At 39.6% G+C, this 18,243-nt stretch overlaps 1 protein-coding gene across 1 annotated transcript in view; it reads right to left on the reverse strand.

The window, feature by feature from the left end:
* Positions 1–18,243, reverse strand: part of RTTN (rotatin) — a 3,641,098-nt gene that overhangs the window by 1,415,806 nt on the left and 2,207,049 nt on the right. The window lies entirely within an intron of this gene.

Below are 18,243 nucleotides of genomic sequence, written 5' to 3' on the forward strand. Positions count from 1 at the left end.
TTCACCATTCTTCAATTGGATGGGAGGACACTAGCACTCATTGCAGGTGTGCAGTCTTACAAGTTTTGCTACATTACGAATGACCACTGCTCAAATACCTCATGGCTTAAACGCAAAAAACGGCACAAAAACTACGAAAGTAAACAGTTGACAGAATGGCTCCAAACTGGATAAAGGCTTTATTAAAAAGCAGGTAGCAAAGTTAATATCAGACAAGTAAAATGAGACTTTAAAGCGCTTTTCGTTTGTTCTCCAACAAACTTCATCAGAAAGTAATATAACAACACAAACACCTGACATTTAAACAAAAAAGTGCGGGAAAATATATCGGCTTTTTAAAAATTTAAAGGTAAACTAACTCAGTTGGTGCAAATGTATAAACATCCTTAGATTAATCTTAAACAAATACAACAACATGTCTTCAAACGTTCATAAATTCATACACCCAATATGATGAAGAAACTAACATGTAATAAAAGCATACAAAAGCCAAAACTAAACTTGTATAGTTTAACATAAAAATAATATGTAATATGTAACCCAATACTGCCTGCATTTATTCAAAATTACTCTAACATTAAAAACGTAAATTTAGACTGGCAATAAAACATATAAATGTTAAAGTCTTTAAACTAGGAGTAACATATGAAAAATGGATTTGATTATATAACTAAGCAGTAATAGAAATAAAATCAACATATTATGACTATCTTTGTAAACTCCTTAATTTTAAAATACAGGAAATGGAACAAGCCTCATTCAAACCTGGAAAGTTGAAGGCATTCAGTCTGATCTGCCACAACAGCTCCAATTCTTCCAGTTTGAACGAGGCTGGTCCACCCCTGATGTCCTGGATAAATTGATCAATAACCAAAAATTTGAACTTATGTGTAGGATTCGCATAGACATGTTTAGCCAATGCATTGTTATCTTTATTATGTAAAATAGCATACTGGTGTTCATAAACCCTATCCCTCAAATGACGTTCAGTTTTGCCCACATAAAACGCGGGACAAAACGAACATAGAGCCAGGTACACCACAAATTTACTATTACAATTGCATTTGGCCTTCAATTTGTAATTTCTATTGTTGACAGCAAACTGGTTAGTACATTCCATGTGTTTACAAAAATTGCAACATTCACATTTGGCCATACCAGTTGTTCTAACACATGGCCTATTAAATCTTTCAAGTAGGTTTGTAACATTTCTCCCCTTCTTAAAGACAAACTGTGGTTTTGATCCAAAAAATGTAAATAAAGTAGGATTACATCTAAATAAATCCCAATTCTTGTCAATAACATTAATGATAGATTTAGTTTGTGCATTAAATGATGTAATAAAGGTATAGTGAAAATGTTGGTCACTAGCCAGACCTAAAAAATCATTAAATGAAGTTTCTTGTGTGTCCAAAACAGCCACCTCAGAGGGTGACTTATCCACGCCCAAAATGGGTTTAAATTGCTTAATACTTCTCTTATATTCAACTTCTTTGATTAATTCATTAATCAAAGGCTCTGGGTAACCCCGATGCATGAACATTTGTTTTAACAGATTACATTCGTTGGTAAAGTCTAATTGTAAACTGCATATACGTGAGGCCCTCACCAACTGCCCCTTAACTACCGATCTTTTTTGGTGGAACGGGTGGCAACTTGAAAAATGTAAAAAAGAATTGGAGTAGGTTGCCTTACGATGAACCTGAGAGGTAAAACAGCCTAAACCAATATTCTTCATTAACAAAATATCCAGGTATGCAATTGTGTTAACATTAAATGAATAAGTGAATTGTAGAAAGCTAGTGGAGGAGTTAAACCCACTAACCAAATCGGATGCCAAAACATCGTCACCCTTTAATAATATAAAAACGTTGTCAAGGAAACGAGTATAGTACACTATGGCATCCAAATTCTTATTGACATCAGCAGCAAAAACAAATTTTGTGTGCAAGGTGTGCAGTCTTACAAGTTTTGCTACATTACGAATGACCACTGCTCAAATACCTCATGGCTTAAACTAAAAAAGAAATCACCTCACAGTTTAATCTCATGCTATTCAACACAAAAAACCCTGAAAAAATGTCACTTAAATAACGAGAGAGACATTTTACAGGCAAAGATAATTTTACAAAAAAAGGCATAAAAAAGCCCTTTTCGGGTTTAAACAAAAGAGATGAGTATCTTTAAAACAACTTAAAAAAAAAGCCTAAAAAGTTGGAGTATAAGACTCAAGCAAATGTCTCTCACAAACAAATTTGCCAGGATGACATTCTTCAAGGACAGTAATCGCTGTTCTTATAATTGCAAAAAAAAAGTTGAATGTGACTAGGGGAGTATGCACTAGTATGAAATTGTGGTAACCCAATATCCTAGACTCAGTAGTAATGGGAGATCCATCTTAAAAAGCGATGAAATGTACAACAGGGAGCTTTGGACTTCACTGTTATACTGATTATTGGTTAAATTACAGCTTATTTTTCAAGATGACAAGACTTGGCACCTTTTGTTTTCTGAATTTCTGACTGGGAAACAATGCACACATCTGTACATATAAATACGTCAACTACGTACAAGTAAGAGAGACAAAAAAAGCGAGACTTTATACCAAACAGTAATCATTTCTCACTGTCAGTGCCTGAGACTGTCTGGCACAAACAAAAGCACATAACATGGGCATATCAATGGTGTTACTTCACAGTGATTAACAAGTTAACTTTGCAGAAAAAATTGCTAAATACTCTCTGTGAAGAGATGGATAGCACTGCAGCAATGGTATGTTACAAGCAGAAAAAGGAACCATGCCAGGAGGACAGCAAGTGTATGCAGCAGCAATGGGTACCTCACAGTCCTGTGTCCGGTACAAACAGAAACACAGCAAGTGCCAAAATTAATCTAATTTTGATGGCATCATTTCTGGACTATCCTTTTGCCACCACCTGATACAAGTAGAACACCTGTCAGCCTCCACATAAAAAAAGCATATGCTGAAGTAAACAGAAGCAGCCCCACCTGAAAGAAGATGACTCTGTCTTGAGTTCCTTTTTGAAGAAGGACAATCTAAGGCATAATATCCTGCAAATGAACATGTACACAAACTATCCACATCCCCAGCCTAGGTATCAGTACTGTCAGAATTAGATAAGGGTGTTTGGCATCTCACATTGAAGGTTTTTGGCAGGGTCTCCAAAAATACTCCTAAAGAACAGATTCTAGGAAGTCCTCTAGCTTATCAAGAAGGGTCTGGCTTTTCTAAGATACAACTCAAAATGGGACAGATAAGATGAACAGCAGAGTGAACTATACATGTCAGATCCATAATGATACTTCGATCACTAACACTGAAGATTATAATCCTTTTGGCAATACACCCATTAATGACAATTATGTCAGCATTTGAAATACCAAGAGTCAACATGTGGGAAAAAAAAGGACCAAATCTACAGGAGAATAGCAAATCTTGAACATCACTCTTCTTTATACTTCTTTTTTTGCACTAGGTTTGGGAGTGAGGTAAGCTCCCCTGCATCCCCTGATGCAATGATCTTTTATATACCAACCCTAAGATTGCCATACCTTGAAGAAAAGGGAATATTCCAGGAAATGGCCATCTCAGACCTTTTTTTTTCGCCATTCAGTATCTGTGGTTTGGGACTTGGTCTAATGGATCCCAGCATTTTAAATGGTTACTTATAAAGGACCCACTCTAGAAACTGAGAAACAGACAAGAAGATAACATAACCCTTGACAGATTACAATTCAAATCTTTAATAGGGAGATAGCATTTACAAAACTTGCTTCTGCCAGATGAAGTCAGCTTCCCACCACAATGAGATCCCCCAAAACACTTGATATTATGAAAGTAAAGTTGAGAAAATCTTGTCTAGAGGATGTTAAAGATATCTGCTTTTGTAATGCTGGGTAACCTAAATGTATACATTTCTCATTTCCTCACAGCGACAACACTAAAAAGTTTACTAGAAAATTTGGTTGACAAAACTACATATTCCTGTAAATAGTCTTGGAAATACATTTGTGTTGCACTAAATTCTTTTATCTGATAACTAGCTTTATATTCTATTATCTGATAACTGCGGTATGTCTTGTAACTTTACTGGGGAAAGTACAGTTGTGTAAGCTCTTACTATAACAGTAGGTGTCCTACTTCTCACTGTTGCAGTATTCTTTACTCTTGAGATATCCTGCAAAGGATAACCTAATGTCCGGCCAGCATACCAAAGCCTTTACACCTTCCAGGCATTGTACGTCAGATGTATGTTCTATGCGCAAGGCATAAGTACATATGTGATGTAGAGATACCTAATCCTCAGAACTGAATTGCCCCAGAAGAACAAACATTTCAGAGAAGGCAATGACATATACATCCAGGAAGGGAAGAAGGCAAAAAGGAGAGAGGAAAGACCCTTCAGCCAGAAGGAGGGCAACAGAAATTAATGGTGCAGGAGAGAAGGACAGAACACTATAACAGTTAGAAGTAGGACATCTACTGTTATGGTAAGATCTTACATTTATTTAATTTATTTATTTTACAGTCTGTTTGCTGGGATAGTCCATTGATGCGAGAAAAGCCCGTTTTCAATGGAGTCCCAGGAAGAAAGGCTCCGTAAGAACATTATATAATTTAGGCAAAATCATTAAAAAATGAGTAATACAGTATACAATTTACAAAAGAAAAATGTAAAAAACAACATGTCAGTAAGTATATACGAAAACCTTAGTTTATACAGTGGAAAACCTAAAAGTAGAGGAGAAGGAGGTTTACACAGGTAACATATCAGAGTTATAGCAGAGTACAGAGGGGATAGGAAGAGATTAAGTGTCAAGTCAAAAAAGAGAGAACAGTAAGTAGTAGTAGTGTATGAGGGGTAAAAGGGGTGGGAAGAAAAGGCTAGTGGCAGCTTAGTGAGAGATAGGAGAATAGAGCAGGAGGAAGAGTCAGAAATAAGAAGGTAGTTATGTAAGGTTGTAAGGTGAGAGCAGGAACATTCCCAGAGGGATATGAGATGGGAATGAAGTAAGGTTTTAAAGGTAGAGAGGTTATTAGTGGTGTAGATGAGAGGTGGCAATGGTTGTTAGTAAACAAAGTTCTCCCAGTAATGACAGAACTGTTGAGAAACTATCAGGGGGCTTACTTTTATTTGTTTAGGGATTCCACCATCATACTCTCAAAGTGCTCACATATTAATAAAATTTCTAAAAGCTAACATTTCCACTGCATGTGTGTGCTGAGGGGGACTGAGCTGCACTGTTCTCATCCAAATTTTCATATGAAAAAAACAAAATAAATGCAGTCAAGGAATGAAGGCTAAGAAACATCCTTTGAAATGAAGTAACTGCACTAAAAGTCAAACACAAAATACACAACTGTACTATGTCCTTCCTTATCTCTGTTGCAGTATTCTTTACTTTTGGGAGTACAAACCCTACTGGAAGATATGGGAGGAGGAAGGCAGAGAAAAACTCTCAACAAACCAATGAATGATGGCAATGGCAAAACACACATTGGCCCTGGAAATGACATCCAATTTGTAATGTCTGGTAAAGGTGTGAACAGAAGACAGAGTAGCAGCTTCCAGGATGGATCTAATATCCACACCTCTGAGAAAAGCTCCAGTAAAGGCCACTGCCCTGGTAGACTGAGCACAAACAGAAGAGGAAAGCTGAATGCCATGAAAATAATAGCAAAAGGAAATAGCCCTAGAAATCCAGGAGAAGATGGTTTACTTAAACACTGCCAAACTCAATTTCCTGTCATAAAAGAAATAATGTTAGTCAGATTTCCTGACATATTTTGTCTTCTCCAAGTAATATCTGATCTATCTAAGTAAATCCAAGGTGGGAAGAACCTTCTCAATAGGATTCTGTGAAGAAGGGAAAAAGGACGATGAATGGGCTCATTTAAGGACAAATCACTAAACACTTTGGGCATAAAAGGAGGATTGGTATGAAGAAAAATCTGTCTTTGTAAAAAAAAAAAAGGAGGAATCACTATGAGTGTTTAAAGTTCAGAGACCCTTTTAGCAGAAGTAAGCGCCACCAGCAGTACAGTCTTCCAAGTACAATGTTGTAGGGAAGAAGAAACAGCAGACTCAAAAGGGGACTGAAACAATTCTTCAAGAACAAAATTAAGGTCTCAAGAAGGAGTAGGCTTTCTTGAAGGCCTGATATGAAAAACACCTTTTGAAAATTGTTTGACTTCAGAACATCAGACCAGACAGCAGACCTGTCACCAGTGGCGTTTCACACAGGGCCCCCTATTGTTTGGAATATACTTCTCAAAAGTTCAGACCAAAACAGAGGGGCTGTGACTGACTACATTTGCTGACAACTGCAAATTAGATGCAATCATTGAATTCCCAAACAATGTCAATATACTTCAACAGGGACTTATAGAAACTGATGACTGGTGCCAAAGCCATGGACTCAAACCTAATGCAAAAAAATGAATTAGCATCCCCTTTGGTAAAACAATTTCCCTGCAGAGTACCATATACTGTAAACAACAGTACTCTAAAGAACAACTCAGTGGTGAGACTTGGGAATGCAAGTTGATTGCAGCCTAAACTTTGACCACCATGTGTCTACTGTGGTAAGGAAGGCATTCTACGTCATACATCTCATTAGCAAAGGCACTGCCTCAAGAGAGAAAGAGGCCATAACACCCCTGTATTCGACACTCATCAGGCCAATAATTCAGTACAATACTCCCTTTAGCATGTACCTTACCAGGCACCTGCACCAACTTGAGAGACCTCAAAATATTTCTAACCCAAGAAAATTCAGTGTCTCTAGCACATGTCATACACTGACAGACTGAAGTCACTGTCATACAGAAACATCCCTTTCCAAGGGAAAAAAAAAAAACATGGCATTCACTTTCCAAGCCACAGGACTTGGCACTCTGGATTGGAAATGGGGAAGTTGTTTGCTCAGAGGGGAGGCAAAAAAGATCGACCTGAGGCATACCACACCGATGTACAATGTCCAAGAAACCCCTCCTTGTGAATCATCCATTCATGAGGATTTGTCCTGAACCTGCTCAAAAAGTCTACCACCACACTGTGCTCTGAAGGAATGTAAAAAGCCTGAAGAACCAAGTTATCAAGGATTGAAAAATCAAAAGCCAAAAGATTCAGACTGCAAAGAAGATATGATTTTGTGAACTCTTGCTTGCTGATGTACCACATGACTCTGGAATTGTATATATCAACTTTTACAGGACCCAGAACCCAAACAGAGTGAAAAGCCTGGAGAGCTTTAAGTACAGCCCTCATCTTCTTGATGTTGATTTAATCTGTCAGTTATTAATGGGAACAAAGATCCTGGATGTTTAGGTTGTTGGAGGATGCTCCCTAACACTGATCAGAAGCATCCAAGTACAGTTCCAGGGTAGGGAGGGGAACCTGAAAAGGCAGACCTGGACTCAGGAATGTGGTGAATCCACCAGAGCAGCCCGAGCTTGTGACAAGGGGCCAGATACTCCAGGGGTGGCAGTGCTGGAGCCAGACAGTCTTGAAATACCACTGAAATTTCCTCATTGGGAGTTTGGCAAAAGGAACCATGGGAATGATAGATGCCATGTACCCTAGGGCTCAAAGAAACTCCCTTGCAGGAAGGACTGGAAGAAGAAGAGGAGACTGGAAAAAGAAGTCAAACAGATGATCTTGGGAGGCAGCAGACAAGTCATCACTGGAATGGTCTGAATCCTGCAAACCAAACATACCTAGTCCTGAGAGGGAGACAACACAGACTTTTTGAGATTGAGGGTGAACCCCACAATGTGCAGAAGAAGCACAGTGACATGTATATTTTAAAGCAGGAGCTTCTGAGAGGGGGTCTACCACAGGGGCTAGACATTTGATAGAGATTCTTGGAGCAGTGTGAAGACCAAAGGGCAAAGCAGAGAACTGATAATGAGAAGAAGAAACACAGAAATGTAAAAACTTCCTGAAGATAGGGTGAACGGGAGTATGGAGGTAAGCATCCTTCAAATCAGAGGTACCAGGAAGGCTTGAGGAAGCAACAGAGGGGAAAAGTGTCTGAAAAGACAACACCCTGAAAGAAAAGTCCTTGAGAAAGGTAATGAGAAAGGACACATCTAGGATGGGCCTCCATGACCCCTCCCTTTCTAGGAACCAGAAACATTCTGGAATAAAAACCTGCTACCTGCTAAGATCAGGGAGCAAGCTGGATGGTTTCCCTGATCCACTAGATCTTGCAAAATCAAAGGAAAAGAAGGACATTGGCAAACTGGAGGCTGAGGAAGGCCAAAAAAATAAAGGAAGGGACTTCCAAGCATAAAATAACCATTTTTGATGATGGAGAGAACCCAGGAGTCTGTGGTTATCTGTTACCAAATAGCAGAATGTCTAGGCTGCCTACAGAAAAAAGGAGATTGAGATTTAGGTCCTCTGGAACTTCAGTAAAAACAGATTCTGGTCGTCTAAGGGAGAATCCCAAAGTTTGGCCTTAATGTCTTCAGGTAAGGCTTGAAGGAGCAACCAACAGTATCTCCTCATGACTGATCTAGATGCAGCTGTCCCAGAAGACGCATCAGCATCATCATAGCTGCATTTAATGGAATGGCAAGTCACCAAGAGGCAGTACTCCGAGGAGAAAAGGCAAAAGTCTTACTGTCAGAATCAGGCATATCAGTCAAAAATCCCTCCAAGTTGACAGAAAAGAGCCAGGATGTATATAGTCATGTGGGTCTGATAATTAATGGCCTAAAAGTCACAGTGGCAGAAGTATATACTTTTTTTTTCATACCTCTCCATAGCATGGCTGCCCTTGTCAGAATGTAATAGCTTGGAAGAGGATAGCAGTTTGGATGGCTTATATGTGGACATGGAAACAACAGCAGAATCAGATGAAGGACTTTCATACAAATACTTATGATCCTCAGGGACTTCATAAAATCTGTGTGCCTTCCTCAGGTCTATAGTCAGGAACCTGAGAAGCTACAGCAAATGTATCCAAAAGGGTAGCTAAACAGGAGGGACTTCCAAAGGTCTGGGCAAGTCCATTTGTAAGACCTCATAATACTTCTTTTGAACCTCAGAAACCTGGGAAAAGTCCCACTTAAAGTGTTCCATCATGCAGACAACTGTATCCCTAAAAGATAATACTTCAAAAGGAGAATCAGAGGACAGAGAATTTTTTTATCAGACCAAAAAGGTGAGATGAGAGTGTACTTGGGGGGAATATGCCAAAGACTCTCCACAAGAATCCAGTTCTTCACAGATAAGTACTAAGCTAGTTGCCCATTTGGGCCATTTTAATCCTAGCCAATTTCTTTTTTTTGTGCTCAAAACAACCTGTCCCATTTGGCTGCAGACTGGCTTACACAATCCATGTCCAAAAATTATATATTACCCCTAATGAGAATAATTGGTTTAATTCCATAAATAATTTGAGGGGACCCATACTTGGGATAAAGCATTTAGGAGTTACAACTGTCTATTAGCAGTACAGGGGGAGTCCTGAGGTAAATGTTCAGTTTCTCATCCATAGATCTTAACTGTGTTTGAAAATGGACAGGGATGAACTTTGTTTTATGTGGATGGGGAGTCTGTTCCACAGCAGCAGTATCCTCTGTGAGATGTAACTGTCCCGACAAACTGTTCTGTTGATGTTGTAGAGGTTTATATCCAGAAACCATGCATTTCTCATGCCATTTGAATTGCTGATGTAGAGTAAATCCATCGGTAATGGGACAGAGGATACCTTGTAGTAAACCAGACACAGATCACCTCTTAGCAGTCTGTAGGATAGCAAGTATAGTGACAGGGCTTTGAGTTGTTCCATATAAGACATGTTGTTTACGCCTTGTATCGTTTTAGTAAGATACCTCTGTTGGCATTACAGTTGTTGCACATGTCTGGACAGATACATGCCAAAGATAGCATGATATTCAATGAGTGACCTAATGAGGGATGAGTAAAGAGGGACAATGACATCCATAGATCTAGACATAATCCCTTTATTTATAAGCTGTATAATATACAAGGACTTTCTTACAACAATAGACACATGTTGATCAAAACTTGGATCACTGTCCACAAATAAGTTTCCAAATCCCAAACAACTAGGTCATCTCTTAGGGGTGTATTATTAATGTGGCAGTCCCCAAAGGTAGATGACGTCCCAAAGGAGACATAATGTATTTTTTTTTTGGCATTAGTTTCAGTCCATAATTTTGGCACTAGTTATTTATTCAGACATAGTTTTACTAGATATAATTAAAATAAAGTGTCCACTCTGTGTTGTTTTACCGTTTATACGACTAGAGCATACTGATAGTTTTTGCAGTCACTCACAAAGCTGCGACCAGGGTCCAACCCACTGTGCTTGGGTTCTCTCTGCTCCCTTACTCTACCCCATCAACTAGATTTATACTTATCGAATCCCACCCACAAACCAATAGCCAATCACAACCCACACTTCTACTACTTAGATCTACTAACTAAACACACTATACACCACCCCTACTCTTCATTATCCAAACTTAAAACAAAACATTACCGCCCCCCTCTTGTAATGTCATCTCCTTTTTCCCACACTTGCACCACCACGTAATGTACTAGCCACCAACTCTATTCAACTCATTACACTTTACACTCTAAAATATCAAAATACCCAAATAAAATGCTTCACCTTATTAATAAACACCTACACCTAACAGTAGCTCGCTGCTATTACTTTTCTACTCTGTCACATCATATTATACACTGCTACAATCCAGCAATCCCTCTCCCTGGCAAACCTCCTCATTATCCCACCAAAACAGACAATTAAACTATTCTATAGCTCCAACCCTTTTCTATACCAGCCACATAGATTACTGTGCAAACAAATTCTAGCCTCTAGCTGTAACATCCCACACCTTTCAAAAACACACCAAACTACAAAATAAAGTTGGCAAGCTACTCTTACACCTTATTAAGCAATTAAACTGCCCCGGGGACATACATCCCAATCCTTGCCCATTCCCCTTCATAATATGTTAAGCAACTCCATTACAGTCAACCCAGGGCCATTACACCAGAAAAACAATTCCTGCCTTCTCCTCCTCCTTAATATTAATGCAAGAAGTATTGGAAATAAAGTTCATGATCTGCATGCCCTACTCTCCCTCTGTTCTCCTAATACTGTAATACTAACAGAGATATGGCTAAAACCCAAAAATAACAATGAAATTGTAACTCTCAGATACAACATTCTATGTAAAGACAGGAAAACCACAAGGGGTGGGGGAGTGGCAATCTTATTCAAAGATCACCTAATACTTGACTATTTACAATTAAACATATCTGACTTTGATAATGCAGTACTTATGTTTGCCAAATTAAAAATTAACCCCAAAAAACAAATTAACATTATAGGTGGTTATATACCACCAGGAAACAATATTCCCACACTAGAAAGCATACAACACTGGGTCTCCAATTCCCTCCCACAGGAAACAATCCTGATGGGTGACTTCAATGCTGACTGGCTCAATTGCTCCTCTCAGAATCCAACATCCCATATTAACCTACATAGGTTCACCCAACTCTTCACATCTCCTATGAAGGCTGACAAATCCTCCAAATGACAGTCTATCCTTGACTGGATTTTGGTTAACAACCCACCCTATCATCACAATCAGGCTGTCTCCCTGATGACCTGCGTGACCATCTGCCAAACTTTCTTCTAAGAACCTGTACTCACCATACCAGCCAAACCACCAACAGCTTAATCAGAAAAAAAAAAAAAAAAAAGCTTCAACCCAAACAGGTTCATCTCCACTCTAAACAGCTGCAGCTGGGAATCTCGCAGACCGCTACGCCTAGAAGATGCTGTTAACTCCTTCAACACCACTTTCTTAGATATACTAAGCTGCCACACACACTCTAGAACACTTGAGATAAATACCAATTATGCTTAATGGCTAAGTAAAGAATGCAGATTTTTACTCAGGGCTAAAGATAAGGCTTGGGACCAGTTTCACAAAAACAAAGTCCAAATCACAAGACAGACATTCTTAGAACTGCAAAACAAAGCTAAGAAACTAGTACAATCAGACAAAATCTACTACTACCACAATATCCAGAAAAAACACCACAATAACCCTCAAAAGTTCTGGGCTGCAGTTAATAATATACTTCTACCAGGTAAATCAGCTACTCTCCCTCCAACATCAACCAGCAACTCTGATAATATAGCAATGCAATTCAATAAATACTTTACAGAAACTATCCAAGCCCTTGTTAACCAACAACCCAATCCCTTTCACAGCCCAACACAGCACCAACTCCCAAAACAGCAACAACCACTTTGCATTACACCCAGTGTCTGCTGATACCATAAAAAAAATATTTAAAAAACTGAAACTAACCACGCTAGCTGCAGAAAGCCTCCCAGCTGCCTTTCTGCAAATCACAGCAAAAGCTATAGCATATCCAGTAGCTAAACTCATAAACAGATCAATATCAGAGATCCTGGTTCCTGATATTTGGGAAATCTCTCACATTATACCTTTACACAAGGGAGGTAATTCTACCGAACTTACTAATTATCGGCCAGTTGCCATCCTGTCACCCTTATCTAAAATACTAGAGAGGGTCGAACATACTGAATTCATGAACTACCTTCACACACAAACTATTATCAAACACACAACACGGTTTTCACCCCTCTCACAGCACCACCACAGCCCTAATGTCCTTTACTAACACAGTGAACCACTATCGAAATAACAGACCATTTGTATCTGCCACATTTTTAGACTTGTCCAAAGCCTTTGATATGGCAATCACAATAAATTCATAAATGTCCTCCCTGCCCTAAACCTTAGTAGCTCCTCTATCACCTGGTTCCAAAGCTACTTATCAGGACAACAGCAGGTCGTCCAATGGCAACACCACCTTCCCCCTCTTCTCCCTGTTATCTTAGGGATTCCACAAGGCTCAATCCTTGGACCTCTACTATTCTCTCTCTCTTCACCATCTAGCTCCACACCTCCACACTCCATGCATAAGTCATACAATATGCAGACTCCTCCCTACAACACCTCCACACCATAACCCAAGATTCCTTTCTATCCATAGAATCATGGCTCACTAACTCCCAACTCGGTCTAAACCCCAACAAAACAAAGCTCCTTCTCTTCTACCCAACAAGATCCCCCTCATCTTCGTCTTTCAATATCCTATCCAAAAATAAAACTATTATCACCCCAGCAACTTGCACCAAACTGCTACGCGTAAAAATTGACAATACTCCCACTCTAACATCGGACAGCTCAGTGGTGCAGCGGTAGCTTTGTCGCCTCACAGCAAGAGGTTCTCCGGTTCGATTCTCGGCTGGAGTGCCTTCTGTGCAAAGTCTGCATGTCCTCCCTGCGTTTGTGTCAGTTTCCTCTGGGTGACCTGGTTTCCTCCCACATTACAAAGACGTGTCTGAAGTGTTTCTCCCGGGCCTCCGATGAAAATTGGCTTTGTTTCAAGTCGGACTTTCCCGGTTAACAAATGTTAAATAAAAAAATAACTTGAAATTCAATATTCATATAGCTCAAACCATTAAGAAGTCCACAAGAAACTAGGTCTTCTATAAAGAAACCATTTCTTACAAGAAACTCAAAAGCTACTATCGCTTTCACATACCTCTCACCAACTCTCCTATACACCTCCCCAATTCTAAACAACTTCCACATAATTGGCCTAACCAAACTTGAATCTTGTTACAATAAAATTGCCAAGTTTGCCACTGATGCCTCATACAGGACTCATCACTGTACATCTCAAACAGCTAAAATGGCTAGAACTTCCTCAACTGCTACACTTTAATCAATTAACCTTTGCCAAGAAAATTCTGCATCAACCAGATAAACCCCCTGCTCTCCAAAAGCTTGTATAACTATACACTACTTCTAGATCCCTCTGTTCCAATAATAAACTCCTTCTAGACATCACCAAAGCAAATACCTCAGCTGAAGAATCACTCTTCTCAAACTACGTTCCTAAAATATGTAATAAACCTGCCTACCCAAATTACCTCCAGCTGCTCTATAACACAATTTAAAAAACTCCCAAAATCACATGACAGACACCTGGCTCTGCTCTTGCAACCGTCCTGGAAAGGCCTTTAACCCAGCCTCTTTATTTATTGCTCATCTGTCCTCATCTGTATGTAAAACTAGTTCTCTTTCTCATTTATATTGTATATATTCATGTATGATGTGAGATGTAAATGTTTACTTCCAAAAAATTGTATTTATTATTTTGTAAATGTTGTCTGTGAGCACTTTTGCACTTCCATGCATGTTAGTCAACTTCTGCAATGCTTGTATTTCTTATAACTGGAGCTTTTCTCCCCGGGCCTCCGCTGAAAAAGGACCTGTGTTCAATCGGATTTTCCCGATAAACAAACGTAAAATAAATACAGTAGACCCACTCTTATGCGGTCTCACTGGGACCGGACCTTAGGCTAGATAAACAAATGGCTGGTTAATCAATGTAGCAAAGCATACAAAATACGATTTATAGGTTATAAATCAATGAGAATACCAGGATTTGTGATAGTATGCATTTTTCCAATGAATATGTCTAGAATTCAAATGTCTGTCATTATTTAGCCCAGAGGCAACAGAAGTGTTGTTCTTCTCTGTTGTCTTTTGCTAGGACTATAGCAGAAATTTGATGGCCGGTTAAAGACAGGCCAGATAAGAGGGAGTCTGCTGTAAATAAATATTTGAGACAAGCCTCCCTGCAAGGGGTCTAAGTCATTTAGGGATTCAGTAATTGTTCCTAGCTTGCAGTCATCCGCAAATTAGCTAGAGCCCTTTGGCATTTGCTCTTACTTCAGAAAAGCAGATGCCAAACAGCAGAAGTCACAGCACAGAATCCTGGGGGACTCCACTGGTGATTGGTCTCTCTTTGGAGGCAACTTCCCCTATTTTGATTATCTGTGTCTATTCTGTGAGCCAGTTGGCAAACCAGTGGGTAATACACTGATTTATTCCTAATTTATTTAGGCTTTCTTCTATGCCTGAATGGGGAGTTTTGTCAAAAGCTAGGACCAGATCGAGGTGTGCTGTGCGTTTTTGCCATCATCCATTGCTTTGGTGACTTTTTCAAAAATAGCTACCAGGTTGAATAAGCTTGATCTGCCCTTGATGGATCCAAACTGAGATGGGGGTCTAGTGTTTGGACTAATTAGCAGATGATAAATCAGTATATGATTAATCAGAAGAATCAGAATCATTAGGACTCTTAGAAGGGGTGGAAGACCAAGCAACAGAAGCAGGGACAGACCACTTTTGTCTGGGTTTCAGAGTCATAACGGCATTAAACAATGGAACCTTAGCCACGTGTTTGTTTTTTTGTTTCTTTTTTAAAAGGGCATCTGCTTTAACAAATCTAGAAGGTTCAGTCCCCTGTATATATTCGATGACGATACCTGGCATCTCTTCCCCAACTGGTGAATTCCCCTAGACCCCTCAAATATAATCAGCCATGGTTCCCCCTCTACATCTGCACCAGATGTATGCATAGCTTCAGTGGATGTGCAGATAGGCAGCTCTGTGTCGACCTCAAACTGGATAATAGCAGATGGAAATGGAGTTAGCAAAAGCCTCAGATGCTGTGTCTTATGGACTTTATGGGGAATCTGCTTACCACAGTCACATTTTCCCTTACTGGATGACAAGACTATAAAAAGGGGAAAAGAAAGGAATGAACTCCAACTAGGCATTAATCTTTAGAAGGCTGGGTAGATGAACCAGGTCGGTGAATGGCGTACAGACTGAATTCAGAAGTAGCCTTTGGACTGGCAGCAAAGAAGTTCTGAGGGTTATGTGCCAATGCATCACATATGTACCTTACACTTTGCACGTATGATATATGTCTGACATATGATACCTGGAAATGTAAAGACTTTGTTATGCTAGTTGAACTTTAGGCTGTCCTTGGCAGGATATCCTAAGTGCAATGAATATCACAACAGTGAAAGGAAAACTGTCATGAATTGCTGTTGATGGAGACTTGCACAATGGAAGAGTACGAAGATAATGCTGCTAAATGCCACTTTCAGTGATTTTTTTTTGGTGTTACACTTTTTACCACTTTTTTGCAACTGTAGAGTTGTATATATAATTAAGTATATAATATATACTACATATAGTAGCATATAATAAAGGGGATGTGGGAAGGTCTTCCCCCACATGGGGAGTGCAGGGTAGCTTGCTTCCCAACAAAAAAGCATGTTCTCTTGTTTTCTAGAAGTGGCTTTCAGCAATTCTTTTCTGAACTTTTGTCCATCAGACAAACATTCTAAGTATAATCATGAATGATGTTAGTTTTGCTCATACTGTACTTGGGTCGTGGATGAAGAGGGTCATCTGTCAAACCCAAGTGCATGTTTAAATTGCAATAAATAAATAAATAAAATAAATAAATGCATACATACATACATACATACATAAATAAACCAATAATAAGCTCTTAACATGGCAAAAGAGTAAACCATTTCCCCACGTGTCCACAGTTATGAACTTCTTGATCAGGCCAAAACATTGTTAAAATACTGTGGTCTCTAGAACCTGTGCTGGACCAAAGAGACCACAGAGCAGTCAGGCTTAAGATGCTTATTGAGTTGATTTGCCCTTTATGCTGGAAAACTGTAAATGGAGTTAACTTTTTCGAGGGATGAAATAGTAGAATCTTAGTACTAAAAATGTCATTACTAATGACAGGCTCAAGAGAAGGGATGACCCAGGGCTCCTCAGGCTTTTTCCCAGACATCCTGCTAAGAGAGTCTGTGGAGAGGGCATAGGGGCAAGGGGCCATTCCAACAGCCCCACAATGCCCTGACAGCAACTACAAAGAATGTGTCAACTGGAGGGAAAGTAGACGGCAGGATATGGTGGTTGCATCAATATCCCTTCTCTGTCTCACAGAATGTGATCTTCAGATCCTCAAAATCCTCAAAGGACCATGTAGGCAAGAGAGAACCAATACTTCTCCCCCGGTACCTTTGGGTTTGAGCTCAGGTAAAGAAAAGCGTACTACACACTGGTACCAGGTGTCAGGGTATAGAAAAAAGGCATCTAATCATGCATTCCCAAAAGCTTCAGTCCTATCTCTCTAATGGTACAATCCTGCATGCTCACTTCCACTAGATAAATGCCTGTTTGGTGTCCATGCTATGAAGTACCAGCTGCAAAGCACGTAGACTAGGTAGACCCTCCTCAACCAGGCCTTGTTGGCCTGATGACCATACCTAAAAGGACAGTCCAAAACTGCATGACTCAAAGGGCTGAATTCCCAGGATCAAGCTATACAGGAAGGGCTTCAGCTGATCATCCAGAGATAAAACGGTCCAGGAAATTTAGGATGCATCACCAGGGTCCTCAACAAAGGCTGGGAGCAAGGTCAGGCTACAACCCTCACTAGCTGAGGAACAGTTTGCCTGAAGGGTTCATAGAGGCTGGGTGGACAGTAGACTTACCTTGAGTAAGTTCAGGCCAGAATCTGGGCTCTGACTGATCTAGAGATGATGCTCCAACACATGCCTGGGAATGTCCGGAGGACCTTCTTACTAGTTTTTATGTGAGCACCTCCTTAACACTGCTATACATAAATTGGGCTGGCAACATTTGCTGCCTTCAGTATTAAGTATCTCAGAAGAATCTTTGGCATCTGTGACATTTATTAGCATTATATTCTTCCCTGACTTGCTACAGGCAGCACTTGTAGAATAAAGTAGTAGGTTAGTTGTTATTCCTTCAGTATTAGGTATCTCAGAAGAACCTTTGGCACCTGTGGCATTTATTAACATTATAATCTTCCCTGACTTGCTACAGACAGCACTTGTAGAATAAAGTAGTAGGTTAGTTGATATTTTCATTTCTTATTTTATTTTTTAACACAGGCAGGTGAGCTGATCCTAGGGCCCTTTTCAACCATGACCTGAGCACAGAGGCAGTTACAACAAATACAACATTGCCAAAGCTATCCACCCTGAAACACAGGGGAAAAATTCTATCAATTTTTTAAACAAACTGTAAAGAGGAAGTTACATCCATACATAGCAAGACAGAGTTACATATACTGAAACCTTAGGAGTAAACACATCACCATTTTGTGAGTGTTCTGCCATTTCACACTGAGCTTGATCAAAGGAAGGACACCGAGGAGACTCAGAGCTATAATAAAGTATCCTGTTTTTTGTTTATTTTGTTCT

The sequence above is a fragment of the Protopterus annectens genome, chromosome 3.part1 (assembly GCF_019279795.1).
Source record: "Protopterus annectens isolate FY-2018-M chromosome 3.part1, PAN1.0, whole genome shotgun sequence".
Taxonomy (NCBI): domain Eukaryota; kingdom Metazoa; phylum Chordata; order Ceratodontiformes; family Protopteridae; genus Protopterus; species Protopterus annectens.